The sequence below is a fragment of the Bufo gargarizans genome, chromosome 9 (genome assembly GCF_014858855.1).
Source record: "Bufo gargarizans isolate SCDJY-AF-19 chromosome 9, ASM1485885v1, whole genome shotgun sequence".
Lineage (NCBI taxonomy): Eukaryota > Metazoa > Chordata > Amphibia > Anura > Bufonidae > Bufo > Bufo gargarizans.
The window spans coordinates 185,737,981-185,754,343 of NC_058088.1; the positions used below are offsets into that span (position 1 = coordinate 185,737,981).

The window sequence follows — 16,363 nt, forward strand, 5'->3', positions numbered from 1 at the left end:
CCCCCATTCTTGAGATTGGTGAAAGTCCCAGTGTTCGTGTAGTACCCTAGAGCAGGGAGTACTTTTACATTTGCCTATATCTCCTAAGCAAAGTTAAAACTTCTTACTTTATTTCTCTTGAAAGGGTTAACTTATACTGTTTTTAATATTGTGTAACTGCCTTTTTTTATGTTGTGAAATATATCCTGTTCATTATCACTGTATTCACATGGCTCAGTGGAAAGGGTTAATGAATAGTGAGAGACTGTTAGGGCTTTGACTGAGAAGTTGGTAATTTTCCACAGCTGTCGTAGGGTTTCAAGATGTTTTGGAGGGAAAAAAAACTCAGACTAGTTTACAGTCAAAGGCAGACAGACTGACCTTTTAAATGTCTGGTTTTAGCTATGTTGTTATGTCTGGAAACTTGTTTTTGTTTGGAATACCTGCTGTGCCATTGAGTATCATTGAGGCTCTAATGTAAGTCTATGACAGACGGGAGCTGAAACAATGCATCTGTTTGTGCTGAGTTTCTCCACTCCACCCCTCATATTAGAAGGTTCCAGTCTAGCAAAAACTGTATGGCCTCTTTCAGACAGGGCGTTGCGGGAAAATGTGCGGGGGCGTTGCGGGAACACCCGCGATTTTTCCTTGCGAGTGCAAAACATTGTAATGCATTTTGCACGCGCGTGAGAAAAATCGGGCATGTTTGGTACCCAAACCCGAACTTCTTCACAGAAGTTCGGGCTTGGGATTGATGTTCTGAAGATTGTATTATTTTCCCTTATAACATGGTTATAAGGGAAAATAATAGCATTCGGAATACAGAATGCATAGTACAATAGCGTTTGAGGGGTTAAATTTTTATTTTATTTTTTTAACTCACCTTTATCCACTTACTCGTGTAGCCGGCATCTCCTTCTGTCTTGATCTTAGCTGTCTGCAGCAACAGGACCTTTGGTGACATCACTCCGGTCATCACATGATCTTTTACCATGGTGATGGATCATGTGTTGGATCATGTGATGACCGGAGTGACGTCACCAAAGGTCCTGTTGCTGCAGACAGCTAAGATCAAGACAGAAGGAGATGCCGACTACCGAGCAAGTGGATAAAGGCGAGTTAAATTTTTTTTTTTAACCCCTCCAGTGCTATTATACTATGCATTCTGTATTCAGAAAGCTATTATTTTCCCTTATAAACCATGTTATAAGGGAAAAATAATAAATGATCGGGTCTCCATCCCGATAGTCTCCTAGCAACCGTGCGTTAAAATCGCACCGCATCCGCACTTGCTTGTGATTTTCACGCAACCCCATTCACTATGGGGCCTGCGTTGCGTGAAAAACGCCAAAGAGCAGCATGCTGCGATTTTCACACAACGCACAAGTGATGCGTGAAAATCTCCGCTCATGTGCACAGCCCCATAGAAATGAATGGGTCGGTATTCAGTGCGGGGGCAATGCGTTCAACTCACGCATCGCATCCGCGCGGAATACTCGCCTGTGTGAAAGGGGTCTATATAAGGAGAGCAGTCAGAGACCACTGCTTGGAGGGGAGACTCATGCCAGCCTGCATGAGTGACCAGAAGATGACGCTGAGGCCACAGACCATGGGTCACTAGCCACCCGGACTACGGAGCTACAGACAGTGGGCCCTTGACCAGGATGCCAGCCTTCTGAGAGAGAGAGAGGGACAGCTAGCTCAGGCCTTTCCTCAGCATCAGGAGGACACTGGAGAAGTCAGCCCTGTGCCTCGCCTGTATTGTTTTGCACCTGAATTCCTCCAGTAAAGAAGCTCACTGGTTACTGCAGACCCCGACTCTCTGGACTTATTTCCCATTGGTGTGCACCACGCCTCACCATCCCTTCCGGAGAGCAGCAACACGTGGTGACACCTCGACGGTGTAGGGGGGGACCCAGTGTAGCGTTGGGGCCACCCCAAACCCGGCCTCTGCATTAGGGCCGCCCAGTGACCATACATTTATTATCATTTACCCTGTGAAGAGGTGGTAAATGTTTTACGTGGGCAATCCCCTTTAAGCTGGGCATACCCACTGGGCAGAACGAAGGATCGGGCATGCTGGATTTCATCCTGATCACAGGGTTGTCCATCAGCAGGTGGCTCCCCAGTGGACGAATAGCAATCGGCTAAATGGCCTTAAAGGAAACCTTCACTCAAATGGTTAACTTAGGACATGCACTTTCCCTTTAATCGAAACCCACCAATACCAGCAGGACCGACCGACTAATGTTTACGGGGGTCTTCCGACTCACCACAGAGGAAAGATGGCTAAGGAGATCAGGATCAGGCAGTTTATTTGAACATGTCCGATCCTTTTGATCTCCGGGACCATCCTGCCGACAAGACATGCACGCTCGGCCGAGGACAGCGATCTCCAACTTGTTGTCAAAACTACAATTACCAGCATATTCTGAAAGCAGCAGGCTGCAAGGGAGTCATGCTGGGAGTTGTAGTTCTGCAGCAGCTGGAGAACCACAGGTTGGAGTCATCCCCACTGTCTGACATTAGTCCAGGACAGAGTGAAAAATAAAATGGTCGGGCAGGTCGGCTCCTTTAATACTAGATCTGGAAGGGGAAGGAGGGGGGGCGCTTAAATCCAGCGAGAGGCGCGCTGATGTGCCAGAGACATAAATATCTGCGGGACCAAAAAGAAATGTGTAAAACAGGAGTGCGCTAATGGTTTCCAGCTGTGGAGGACTGCGCACGGCGGACTCAGATTCACACCGTTTTATGAAAAGTTTAATGTTGCGCCTATCCCCTGGGCCGCCTGCCCTCCAAGCTAAGCCCCATAACCACATTCTCGTCTATCAGACCCCAGGAAAAATGTACCTGATTTAGTGCGGATCACGGCCGAGCGTCGCACGGACTCAGCTTAGAGGGGAGGATAGAAAACACATGTTCACTGGAGGGGAACAACCTGCAGACGAGAGGAACACGGCACACCGACGGTTGTCAGAGGGCGCTACAGACTGCGGTGCCAAGCAGGAATTCCAGGTGGCAGCTTTTTTTTATTTTTTTGCTTAAAGGGGTACTCCTCCTATCGCTACTGTTGGTGGTGGAAGGGTTACGTCTCTGGGATCCGAAGGGCACAGCACTGAAAAGAGAGCAGCATTCGCACAATCGGAGGGGGTCCCGGAGGTCAGCCACCCCCCCAACTGATCATATCCAACCAACACCCCACTGCTTTATGCGAAGGGAGTAGTCCTTTAAAAAAGGACCTGCCTGGGGTATTCCCATCTGAGACAATAGGGGCATATCCTAGCGATTGTCTAATAGGTGCGGAACCCACACCTACACTGAGAACAGAGGGGGGAAGGCGGAGGCCCCCGCATTTCCCCGTTTTCGGCCACCACCAAGTGCTCTCCCCGTAGAACTGAATGGGATCGCACTGCGTTTGCGTGGCCACCTCTCCCATTCATTTCCATGAGGCCGACGGAAATAGCAGAGCCAGCGCTTGGCTATTTTCGGCGGCCCCAGAGAAATCAATGTAGGGCAGCTGCGCATGCGCAGTGTGTGCCCGCCATAACGTTCACGCCTCCGTTCTCAGTGTGGGTGCGACCCCCATCTATTAGACAACGGGGACATATTCTGGCGATATGTCCCCATTGTCCGAGATGGGAAAACGCCTTTAAGTAGTTACTTGTAGTCTTCAAGAAATGACCATTTCTTAGACCTTTATATGCTGTGCAGGTCCTCTGTTATTCTTCCTGGAAATGTATGAATAAATTGGGTGTTACCCCTCGTGGGCATGTCCCTCCCTACACACTCAAACACTGTCCAATCAGTGCCAGGCTGTGCAGAGAAGCACTCCTTTGACAAAGGGATTAGTACATTCTGTAGTCAATATATTATACATTTTCAGTAGGAATAAGAGAGGAACGGCACAATGCGGCATTATGGGAAAAGACGATCCAGAATTATTTCATGGGGGCTACAGGAGAGGAAGAAACCCATGATCGTTCTTCAGTGATGGGGGGTCAGCGCCTACCGATGGCACCGGCTCAATTGTGAATACTCCTTTGGCACCAGGGAGACTGGTCCGGACGTGGTGCCAGTGTGAATGCCCTGGGTATTCCGCATCCCTCCCAGTGCACTGGGGACACATGTTCTCTTTCCTGCCTCTGAGATTCTTACGAACGGGAGGAACTGGATGGTCATATGAATTAAGCTATGTGACGGCAACCACGGCCCTGGCGCTCACATTTAATTTATAGCCCCCCACCCCATTGTCCCTATAGATTATAAGAGGTCTCCAGCTCGGGGATAACCTGCCGGCGGTACAGTGGCACTGAAGGCACTGTGAGCCGTATACAGTAGTCACATATAATGAATGGGTGAAGTGTGTAAATCATAGTGAAATACGAGGGCTCCCGGAATAAAGGGCCGCCGTCTACACAGAATTATAGGGCCAGGGGCCTAGAAGATAATGGCCGCGCTGCCTGATTACAGGAACAATAAGAAGAGACGAGATCCGGGCACAGAAAGCTCTCGACTAATTATCTGGATGGCAGTCAGGATTTATAGCGAGACGTGATGAATTCGCTGTCCTTTCCCCCAGTCGAGGTGAAGGCCGATCTATAAAACGCGTCAGTTATAGTACGTGCCAAAGCCCTGAGTGCTCGCGACCAGATGTCTTCCTCCTCCTCCCCCTCACCCGTCCTCTCGTATTACAACCAGTGTCCATCTTTTCTGACGAGGACCCCGCGTTAACACCCCCCCCCAATTCCAATGCTTTCACCAATTCCCAATGTCAAGCCTGGATCCAGGACCACCATCAGATCTACAAGAGACTCTGAAACGAGTTGGGGTCTGCCATAATGGCAATGACCCCCAAATCTACTCAGATGATGGGAGAACCATGTAGGCCTGGACGTGGCACGTGATGCAGGTAATGATGGTGAACGTATTGCAAATCCAGGTGGCGGGACCCCCATGATGGTTAAAATGGCTCAGTTGAGTGCTGTACCCACGGTTTCTGATTGGCTCTGCCCTCCTCAGAGTGGCGTACAGGCTTACAGAAAGTCCTGAGTACCAATCAGAAACTATGGGGCACAGCACCTACTAGAGCGTTTCTACCCCCTACATTTTAGCTAATGGTGCTGGTCTCCGAAACCAGATAATCAAAACCATCACTAAGCTATGTCAAACTTTATATATATTTTTTAAAATGCTGGGTACCATTTAAAGGACACTTGTCAGAAGGATCAACCCTATCCAAACGGGCATACTGTCTGGTAGTGTTGATCAAACAGATTAAAATGATACCCGTCTTGTCAAAATCGGTTGTGGCGTTCCCGAGAAAAATGACTTTTATTCTTCATACCAGTGATGGCTTCCGTGCACCTAGGGGCGGGGCCTAGCATTCTTCAGATCCTCCAGTGCTGGCCACACCCCTTGTAGCACTGCAGCCCTCACGTGCATAAAGAATTAAAAAAAAAAATTTCTCAGGAACACCACAACCGATTTTCACAACTGAGGCATCGTTTTAATCAGCAGAATCAGTCCTACAAGACAGTAAGCCCTATTCAATAGGGTTAATCCTGCTGACAGCTGCCCTTTAAGTAATTATTAGTTAATTAGAAGGCGGCTGGTAACAACAATGAAATGAATAGCCCCCCCTTTAAGAATATCCCACAATCTCTCACCACCAAGGTGGCCATCATCACGGCTATTCTTACCATTAAAGGATGACCATGCATTCAGCCAGCAGCTCTTCCTCCCGACTCTCCCATACACATGCACACTTGGCCAAGCATGCACATTAATTTCAATGGGGCGAGGAAAATAAAGGTGCTGTCATACACCTGCAGCAGCCACTATATACTGCAATATGCCCAATCCTCAGGGTCCGTCATATTGCAGTACATACAAGTTGCTGCTGCAGGTGTATGAGAGTACTTTATTCTTCCCATACACATTAGACTGATGCCAGGTTCGGACGATGTGTACGGACCCCCTCACAGACCACCTTTTCCACCTCTACGTCTAACATGAGGCACTCACCTTTTTCAGCGTTCCAGCTCGGGTGCCCACAAAAACCACAGAATGCCCATGGTAGCTGTAAGCCGCCACGCTAGCCATGCCGTCCGCTTTATCCTCGAAGAGCGGAAGCCCCTCGATCACCTTCAGGCCACCGATGGGCTGGTTTAAGGCCAGGCCACAGAAGCCATCATGGATGGGTATAGGCTGGAAAACAAAAAGAAGTAGAGGTGTTACATCACACAGGCGCCTTGTGCCCGCCGCCAGTGGTAGGTATGTTGGGAGTTGTAGTTCCACACCGAGAACTGAATGAGCGATGCGTTACGGTCGGCGATCAATTCCTAGGGAGGACGCAGCTGTGAGCCAAGGTGACTCGTACCGCCGTGATTTACAGCCCGGCGTGCGTCATTCCCATTAAGCCTCACATTTTCCTAATGAACGCCGGGTTTTATAGGTGATACTTCTTCAGGTTTATAGAGCATTTATAGCTAAAAATCAAAAACATCTCTTATAAAAATCCTTCAGACGTCCTTTTAAGGAGCTTACAAATCTACTCAGCCATTTCTTAGTTAGATCTGTTTGTGCCAAAAAAATTAAATAATAAAAGCTGGGAGACAGTCAGCAAGGCTGCCGCTCCAGCAGGGACTACTGCCCAGAACAGCGAGGACGCTAAGGCTCTGTTCACACTTCCAATGTATATAAAACCCTACAACGTATTCCACCGTCACCGAGGGCTCCCAAATGTCTACAGTGCAAGAACAGCACGCCCATGCACATACTATGGGTGGTGCATGAGAGTCCCGCGTGTCCCGACACCTTTCTATCATCGCCCGCAGCGACGTTGTCAGCAATTTGGTCTACACCAGCTCTTCTGTGGGATCAGACCAGACCGGCTAGTCTTAAAGGGGTTTTTCTCATCTTGGACATTGGGGGCATAATCGCTAGGATATGCGCGCCCTTCATCACTTTGCAGGCTCCATTCTAAGGATAGGTGCGGGTCTCACCTCTGGGACCTTAGAACGGAGCCCGCAAAGTGCACATGCACAGCCTATCAGACACTGGGGTCATATCCTAGATGGGTGAACCCCCTTAACATGCATCAATAAACTTCGGGCACCCAGACCCACTCACCGGCTGTCCGTCCTTGGGCCCCTTTTGGTACTAACTTCTGCATACTGGAAACCAGTCTGTTTTGGATCCGCAGTATGCATAGCAATCTCCACTAGTCAGATCCTTCCGCTTGCTCATTTTCCCGCTTCCAACATAACACCAAGAACTGACTGTTCACCTGCTATGTAATATATGCCATGCGGTGACATGCGCCATTGTCAATACATAACTTTAAAAATGTCTGCAACTTCCTGTCTCCGGTTACGATAGGAAGAGCAGCTCTGAAGCACAAACTTCTGCTCTGATCAATCCAAAACTGTGCAGAATAAGAAAAAGTGGAAGATTTTACATTCCTGCGAATTACGACGACTGACCCCAGTGCTAACACCTACCGTATATACTGGACCTATTATGGGGCTAATCACAGTTTAATTAGCGCACGGAGAACAGGTCGGAATCAGTCACAGAAGAGAACAATGGGGTGAGCTGAACGCTGCCAGACACCATAATGACCCCACAAGTTATGCTTCCTCCCGCCTCCGCGATCGGCACAATACAGAGCATGTGTCTTCTGCTGCGGGATGCCAGCCCAAAAGCCTGGCGTGCATCGAGAACTTGGGCTGTGGGATTGGCATGTCCTAAAGGGCATTGCGCCAAGAGGTAGAGATTCTGATGAATGGGCACGCGGATTACAATGGTGTTCTGAATACTTTACTATATAAGGGCTTTATAACACGGCAGATTACCCATAATTACGGAGCAGGGCCAGGCGACCGGGGGGGGGGGGGGTCGCTGGCGGGAATGAGCAGGAGGAAAGGTATGCCCACCCACTTCACTGGAGGAAAGACCCACAGTGTGGAAACCATCCTGCATCTCGAGTGACCATGAACCCCAGTAATGTGCAGGAAAATAGAAAATATAAGCCAGGCTTCCCCGCCTTCTGGACTCCTAAGAACTAGGAAGAGTCTGCTTAAAAGGAGTTATCCCATGACCGATGTACAAAATGAAAGCCAGACATATCAGTACACGTCAGTCTCTTTCTAACAAAGCTAGAACCAGCCCTGTACCTCACATGGATCCAGAGATCTCCCCATTCATTGCTCTGCTAGATTTATATTAAATCTGGCAGCTCAGGGGAGTGTCCTTTTTTGCTGCAGCTCAGGGGCGTGTCCTTTTTGCTGCAGCTCTCTCCCTATCACAGCTCAGGAGGCAGTTGAAGGATGAAACTGAGCATGTGCGGCCATCTCAGTGAAATAAGAAAAAAAAAAAAAAAAAAAAACAGCAGGTGGCGCTATACAGATACATTGCATTGAATAACTCAGTGGCTATGCAAAATTTCAAATTACATGCAATTACAAAAGTATTCAGATCTGGGCGCTGGTTTATAAACTGTAGAATATTTTTCCTGGGACGACCCCTTTAATAGAAGTCACTGGGTCCTACTGGAACTCCTGCCTTTGGGTTCACTGGGTGTAGTTTGGTGGGCACGCCTGCGTCTAACTCACATAGATAGCTCTCTCTCAATTCCCTCCCATACACATGCATCCTCAGCCATCCATCTACAAAGGGAGAAGGCAATAAGCTGCTGTCAGAAGGTCATGGCGGTAGTTTATCTCATGAGAACAAAGGATCAGACATGTTGAAATCCACCACGCCCAATCCTTCCTACCCGCCAAGTGAATTGGGTTGAGGTGCAGCCTCAGCACAGCCACACGTACGGACAAGGGGCCTGCGGGTGGCGACGGCCGGGGGCCTGCGGGTGGCGACGGCCGGGGGCCTGCGGGTGGCGACGGCCGGGGGCCTGCGGGTGGCGACGGCCGGGGGCCTGCGGGTGGCGACGGCCGGGGGCCTGCGGGTGGCGACGGCCCGGGGGCCTGCGGGTTAGGGAATATTGTTCCAATCACAAGGCAATATAAAATTAACATTTTCCTTGCGACATTCAGGAATCCAGAAAAGCTGGGTGACAAGCCTGTAGGAGCTGTAAGGGCGGCCATGACTTCCCTGGTGAGTCTTCCCTATTTGAGGGGGAATCACTAGGATATGGCATCACTTAATGATCGGTCATGGTTCAACCCCTGGGACCCCTTGAGAATAAGATGAAGCAGAGCTAGTTTAGCGCCGTTTCCCCTTTTTCCGGTACCCCACCTTTGCCGGGAACTGCAGTGCACCCCATTGACCTAAATGCTAGGAAACCTTAACCAGCGCTGCTGCCCCCCCCCCCCCCTTCATTCTTCGGATAGGTGGGGATCCCAGAAGTCGGACCACACCTGATCATAAAGGAATGGTAATACCCCTTTAATGTCTCATAAAGAGAGGCTGACACGTAAGCGGTGATCTGCTTGGTACATATATACCGTTACATACATGCGGCCTGTCAGATTCGCAGGCAGCAGCTCTGCCACGTAGACCTCCTCATGGACAGGAATGTCACGTTTGCGGCCACTCACAAATAACAGGGTGTCGGAGCAATGCGCTCTTTCAAGTGGTATTCCAAGAAACCGCAGGCAATTATAGGGCCCAGCGCCGTCCGAAAAGATCTGCCAGGGGCGGATAAAGCTGGAAGGAGCGGCACACGTGAGCGCAGGCCCGAATGGAAAAGAAATTGGGATGAAGAGATCCGGGAATCAGTCTGAGGCTCAGCGTCGCTCCTGGAAATAGCTGCGGCTTAATTACATTTACATAATGTGCGCTCTCTCCAGGACGCCCACTCCCGGGGCTCGCTCGCAGCCGGATGCCATCAGGTGGCAAAAATAATTTGGATTGACACTGTCACTGAAAGGAGGGACCCTGTTGCCTTGAAAAAAACTACAACTCCCATCATTGATCATTTCTGGGAAAGCTAGGTGACAACACGGCCAGCTTTCCTAAAACCGTAAGTGGAAATCCTGTCTACCATTGCACCGCGTACTCATGGATGGTCCATTGTCCAAAAATTTAAAGGGCAACTTCATCCACTTCTGGTCATAGACATTAAAGGGGCAAGTTAAAGGGGCTGTCTGGAGAAAGTCACCTCACTTATCCCTTCACTAAACCTCTCCTTCTTGGTCCCGCTTGACACGGAGAAAACAACAGTTAAGCCAATCAACCGCCACAGCCTCAATCAGCGATTGGCTACGCGGTCATCTCCGGTGCATTGGAAAGGGATCATTGAGGTGGATCTTTTCTACCCACCAGACAAATCCTTTAGTTGGGGGAACCTGACACTTTGGGCGAGACCAGCTGACCATCTACAGTGTATTGGGGTATCCAGAGGAAAGAAAGATCAAGTATGTTGGATTTCAACGTGTCCGATCCCTTGTTCGCCAGAAGCATCTGTGGGTGGCCTACTCCCTTCTACCCATTGAGAACATAAGAAAGCTCAACTGAGCCGAGCGTGCCTGTGTATGAGGAGGTCGGGAAAAACTGCTGTCGACATCTGGGTAAGAATTATGGCTACCTTAAAGGGCACCTGTCAGCAGGATCAGCCCTATTAAACCAGTCATACTCCCTGGTAGGACTGATCCTGCTGGTTAAAATGATACCTGTCTTGTAAAAATTGGTTGGGGCATTCCCAAGAAAAAAAGACTTTTATTCTTTATGCAAGTGAGGGCTTCAGTGCACCAAGAGGAGGGGCTTAGCTTTCCAGTGCTGGCCACACCCCTCAGTGCACTGAAGCCTTCACTTGCATAAAGAATAAAAAAGTCTTTTTCTCAGGAACACCACAACCGATTTTCCCAAGACAGGTATCATTTTAACCAGCGAGATCAGCCCTACCAGGAAGAATGTCTGGTGTAATAGGGCTGATCCTGATGACAGGTGCCCTTTAAGTGTAGTTAAACACATCCCAACCACATGTATTTTAAAGATCATCATCAGATGTCGAGGATTCAACCTTTAAAACTTTTTATACATATGAGGAACCTATAGGAAACGAAGCAGGGCACGTGACTCTATGGGAGGAGATCCATTGTGAGCACTACAGTCCCGGACTACATGTGAGTCTCACTTCCAAATAGATTTGTGCACACACTGGCCGGCGCCGCGCAGGAAACGCTGGCTCCAATCCTATTAATCTTGTTTAAGTGGATGCAGCACTATTTGCCTTTCTCAGTTCCGAGCACTGAGTCCGTGACAAGCCAAAATCATACAAGGAATTGTAATTAGCTCGCGGATCACCTAACGGAGCAAGTCCCGCCATGGAAAAATCAATTTTTAATAATGTTATACATTAAGCAACAATCTTCGCCTGTCCCTTTAACACTCCCTGGCGCTTTGCTTCATCGAAAGGCAGAGCGGAGAGATGGGCACGGGAACAGCCCTTCCTAACATGGAGACAAAACCATCAGCTAAGATTTACGGTGGACACTAGACAAGAAGGTACGACAACCCACCATGTTCTCCGGACCTCTTACCGAATTAATGCAGTTCAGCTCTTTATTAAGTAACCACGGCAGGGACAGCTTTCCTACTCCCCTGTAGCAGGACTGGATTCGCTCCTTGATGCTTTTGTTGATTTGGCTGAGGGTGAAGAGGCAGGAAGGACGGACTCGCGGGGAGGGTTGGATCGGTTCTTCTGACCTTGAGAGAAGACTGTGTAGAGGACATCTTCATCTTCTGGTATCCCTAGCTCTTGGGCTAGTTTTTGGCCAGGGCCGGCTAAGATACGCGCTTTGGACGAGTCTATATTCTATCCCGTCCTTGGTGCATCCAATGGGAAACTCTACGTAAGAGTAAAACTCTGGGTCTTTGGAGGCACATGCGGACATCTTGGATGTAAAGAACTTTTCTCCAGTGGCGTCCAGTAGCGTTTGCTGCGTGTCCAGTTGTAGGGGTCAAGAAATACACAAACCCACCGCTGACGAAGCCGTACACGTAGTAAATGTCAAAGGAGGGGTGCAGGGAAAGCGTGTCGGAAGGGACCTTGATCTGAGAAGACACAAAACTCATCCTGGTTACACCAGACGAAACATCTCCTCATTCTCCTCGTTCCTCAAGAGTTTGCGGCTGGAAAGGGTGGGAAAATACTCAGAATTTACTGTCAATGGACGTTCCGATAAAAGTTTACTCTGATTGGCATCCTGTTCTACAATGACTCCGGTCATGGAGTCGGGTTCTCTTGCCCCCCGACAAATAGTGTTCCTTGCGGTGATGGGGCTCTCACCAACTTAAAGAGATTGTCCAACCTCAAAACTGGCAAATCCCTTGCCACACACTGCCGCAGGCCACCACCCGATTACCCGTGTAGTCGATCAACAAGAGTCTATTGACGTTGTCCGAAGGGGACAGCTTTGTGGGTGCAGTGACGCACAGAAGGTGGGGGGTAGCAGCTGGAGTTAGCGTCAATCGGGCCAGTCAAGTGGGGAGCGCAGGTCGGTCAGATTCTCCGACATCTTGTAATATTCTGTTGACAGCACCGATTGTAGACGTCACCCGTGTGCTTGTGCACGGCCAGATGATTCCAGAGATGTGTCCGACACGGTAAAGCTCGGCAACGGGAGGTGGACGATCTTCTGACAGAAGAATACACTATGAGAAGGAAGAAAGGTGAAAGCACTGAACTGTTCCATGGCTATCCTTATCGTGGAGGTCAGATTCTTGGGCCCGATGCCAATATCCTAAGCGGCTTGTCCAGGTCCACATTCAGTAGATCATGTCTGGAAAAGAAAAAGGACAAGAGAGTTTAAGCAAGGAATATCATAAAGGACCAACACACATACAACACAAAGGGCATTTCATGAAGCCACGTCTACTCCACCCAAAAAGTCTCATGATCCCAATCTCTGGGACCAAAGTCCAATGCAGGAAGACGCCTTGGTCTAAGGTTTCCCACCACGGGTCTAATTGATGAAACCTTGATTCGAGCTCCTCATAATAAAGCTTGTTCACATTTTGACCTTACTTTATGCACTATATATTTTCATAGGTCCTATGCACCCAACGTATACAAAAAAGATGGTCCTTTTGGACACAAGTTTCACGCCGCCGAGCTCAAGAACATTAGTAGCTCACATGCCTTTCAGGGAATGTTATACTTCAATCTATATCAAGTGGATAGAGCACTATGAATGATCAGTAAGGGGGTTCCAGATTGAGAGATATCTCACCATGTCTCCAACAGGCGGATATCCACCACCACTGCACTTATGTGGAGAATGGAGGTCCCAGTTTCAACGGCTTGGCTGCTTCTTAATTTCTATGGAAGTACATGGAGATTGCATCCACCTATTCATGCATTCTCCACCACAACAGGTGTGTCAGGGACCCCTGTTCTCCACATCTTTGCTCCCATACTACTGTAGAAGAGGTCAAATCTGCTATTTCGGACTCTCAGAGAAGCTGGGTGAGAAGGAACCATGCGGGAGCGAAGTGACTTTTTGCTTTGGGGGTAAATGCTGTCATACAGAGGAAGCCATACTTCATTACTAAGACTGAAGAATATACTTTTGGACCCTGCCGTTCTGAAGGCTAGGGGTTAAAACCTCTTCCAGACTCCCACAAATGTCGTCATCCCAGCACCGTATCAAATGTTCCTCTCTGCTCACTATAAGCGGTTTCCTAGCCTTGAAATTTGGAAATTGATATTTACTCTAGGTCACCCTCCTGCTTGTGGATGGTCCTGACTTGGGGCGGGGACAGACTCCACGTCAGGAGGAGCCATCTTGTTTGGAAGACAACTTGACACTTCCACCCGCTGGTCTGACTCCTGACCCCAAAACCGGTGTCTCTTTCACCCACACAGCTGGATTGAATTACAGAGAGGAGAATGCAAGGGCCGTATAGCTACGGACAATTATACAGAATCCTAAAAAATAAACCAGAGGATCGGGCATAGAGGGACTCGAGACATTCCCATGAAGGTTTGGCTCTTATGATGACAATTTTGGCTTCTGGGAGGTGTCCACACTGGGACGGAAGGCATCGATGTGCGGTTATTACAGAAGTTCCAGCTACCACATAACTTAGGGCTAGGTTTTCCGAGTATATGTGCAGTAGTTGCCTCATTTTTACTGGAACTATCATTCTTTTACTACTGTGTTTAAAGGTGGGCTTGTGCTTACAACCAGAAGCCAACCGTAACAAAGACGAGCTGCAGTGTAAAGCTTAAAGGGGCATCGGTCAGCAGATTTGTACCTATGACACTGGCTGACCTGTTACATGTGTTATAGCAAAGCATGCTGGGTTTCTAGTGCCCACCGACAGACACAGGAGGGAGGGTGGGCGAGAAATGTCTGCCGTACATCAGACAGACATGATGTCAGAAAATGTCATTAGCTAAATTCGATTGTAAAACAAGTCTGGTCACAGCAACCCAGTTTGCAACCCGACAAGGGTCTCTGCTTATGGTCAAGGCTAAAGATGAAAATCTACACTAAAGGGTTTTTAAAAATGTAGTTTAGAATTATAATTTTTTTTAGGCGATTTCTAGATAATGTCGTTAAGGAATAAGAGCATCAGCTGTCAGTCGTGGCTGCAAGCCAACAGCATCGCATAGGGACCGCACATATTACTCATCAATATAGTGCTGTGGTGGGTGGTACATCCAACAGCCACGCCCACAGTGACATCACCTAAATGCATGGGTAGCTGGACAATGCATCCCCGCAAGCGCGCTGATGTCACCTAAATACAGACTCATGTCCCTTAGTCACACCGTGAATCACGCCACCACTGTGCAGAATTATAAGTGGAAGGCATGTACCTAGGTCTTGATAACATCATTTAAGTTACAACAAAACAACTTAAAGGCTACCTGCCAGCAGGATCAACCCTATTAACCAAGGCATACTGTCTGTTGGGGCTGATCCTGCTGATTAAAATGATACCAGTCTTGTGAAAATCGGTTGTACAGTTCCTAAGAAAAAATACTTTTATTCTTAATGTAAATGAGGGCTTCATTGCACTAAGAGGCGGGGTCTAGCTTCCCAGTGTCGGCCACGCCCCTGTGTGCACTGAGCCCAGATAGGTATAAGGAATAAAAGGCTTTTTTTCTTTGGAACGGCACAACCGATTTTCACAAGACAGATATCGTTTTAATCAGCAGAATTAACCCTGCCAGGCAGTATGCTTGGTTAAAAGTTGATTCTAAAAAAAAAGCGTGCCTCGAAGATAAGCTGATCAGCTGCCATTTGTGGAAGAAACCCAATATTAAAAGCTGTCAATTTTCTGCAGCGCCACTACAGGGGAAATGAAGCATTACATCGTTCACACTGAAATTACTATATAGACCAGTTTAGGGCTCCAAAGAGGGGCGCTCTTTATGGTCACCATCTAATGTGGCTTATAGATGGGAAGTCCGGAATGGAGGGATGCCTTCTAATATTATTTGAACTACTCTTTAAGCTACGAAGTCTAGAATGATCTACCACTTTGCCATAAAAGGACCGACATGTGCACTACTGCTCCATTCAGAGAGAGGAGCCTCGTTTCTCAGGGACTGCTGGGGTCCTGCTTCAAGCATTGCTCAGTCCAGATTTCAAGTGTCACCCTAACGTGGCGGACATTATAAGGGTAGAGGGGGTGGTCACCAAGCTTTACTTATAGGTCTGAATTTTCAGGAGCGGTCTCTAATTTTCAGAGACCATTCCAGCAAATTCAGGATGTTCCAGGTCCAAAATGGGCACTCCCAATGTGGGTATAGCCAAGTCATTGCCTTGGCAGGGCTTGAGTTCCCCGATTTACCAACAACCAGTACCAACTACTTGCAGAAGGACGTGTTAGAGGAAAACAATCTCCTTAAAGGGTGAAAAAACCATCATCCTTAAAGGGCTTTCATCCTGGATATCACCCAGGAAACCTCCCAGGCATATGCTAAATGGACCCATAGGCCTCCTCATGGGTGGTTATAACTGATGGACAATAATCAAAGGAGTCCATTAAACACATACGTCCGAGGTTTTCATCTAGACATCTCCAAAAAGAGCCTTAGGGGAAGTCTAGTCAAAATGGTCTTCTCAGTAGATGAAGACGGTGAAGTGTATAATCTCGGACCACCACAGGTGTCCACTACAAGCTCAGACCCCTTTGGCACCAGTCATACAAAAGAATATTGTGTCAGATTTCTTGTAATAGGTTAAAAAAGGTAGAGGTAAAGATTATTTTGACTGGATCTCCCCTAAACGAACTCCTGGCATGTTCAGGAATGGCCGGGGCCATATTTTGTATGTGTAAAGTGATGGATTTTGAAGTATTTGACGGCCAGGAATGTGGAGGAGAGCCTGACAGCACCGGCACATTCCTCCATATAGTGAATTCCACACGCCAGGTGCTGCTCGGTCGTAACACGGAGATGAGTACC

General features: G+C 48.3%; 2 pseudogenes; one reads left to right on the forward strand and one right to left on the reverse strand.

Annotated features, from left to right (window-relative positions):
• LOC122919858 overlaps nt 1-12,635 on the reverse strand; it is a 54,304-nt pseudogene extending 41,669 nt beyond the window's left edge.
• Nucleotides 12,636-16,207: 3,572 nt separating this feature from the next.
• The window catches only part of LOC122919859, a 7,343-nt pseudogene continuing 7,187 nt past the window's right edge, over nt 16,208-16,363 (forward strand).